Source organism: Marmota marmota, unplaced genomic scaffold (genome assembly GCF_001458135.2).
Source record: "Marmota marmota marmota unplaced genomic scaffold, marMar, whole genome shotgun sequence".
In the NCBI taxonomy this organism is placed as follows: domain Eukaryota; kingdom Metazoa; phylum Chordata; class Mammalia; order Rodentia; family Sciuridae; genus Marmota; species Marmota marmota.
The window spans coordinates 8,351,162-8,351,679 of record NW_025999932.1 but is presented as its reverse complement, the minus strand read 5'-3'; the positions used below and the strand labels follow the sequence as shown (position 1 = coordinate 8,351,679).

At 46.1% G+C, this 518-nt stretch overlaps 1 long non-coding RNA gene across 1 annotated transcript in view; it reads right to left on the bottom strand.

The window, feature by feature from the left end:
• Window positions 1–233: 233 nt before the first annotated feature.
• Window positions 234–518, bottom strand: part of LOC125616043 — a 1,745-nt gene continuing 1,460 nt past the window's right edge. The window contains exon 2 of the long non-coding RNA XR_007346658.1: window positions 234–518. This exon is cut by the window's right edge and continues 1,011 nt beyond it. This is a non-coding gene — a long non-coding RNA (uncharacterized LOC125616043).

The window sequence follows — 518 nt, the reverse complement described above, 5'->3', positions numbered from 1 at the left end:
GGAGGCGTTTGGGCAGGTGGTGAGGATGGTGAGCGCAGGTGGGGACTTTGGGTGTTGAGTGCGTTTCAAGGGGGAAACTGAACAGGCTCCCCAGCTCGTTTGAGTTATCTTCCAGCACACCTGGCCCTCCCTACCTACTTGCTCAATAATAACACTGCTGATTCATCCAGGTTAAACAGATTATCCTTTAGTGGAAACGCTACTTGATCAATCTGATAATACTCAGGGGGCTGATGATGAAGCAGCTTATTTTATTTTACACTATTTACTATGAAATGATTAGGGCACTGTGGTAGGTAAGAGCTTTCGCTTTGAAGTGGGTTGTAGAAGCAGCTATTGATTCCTTAAAGGTGGCCTCTATTCAAGAAGCAGATAACAACGATAGCTATCATTTGTGAGCACTCGACAGCCTATGACCGGGATTCTCACAGCAATGCCAGGAGGAGGGTAGGAGAGGACTTACATTAGACCCATTTTGTGGATGAGGGAGTTGAAGACATAGACCACACAACTGTATC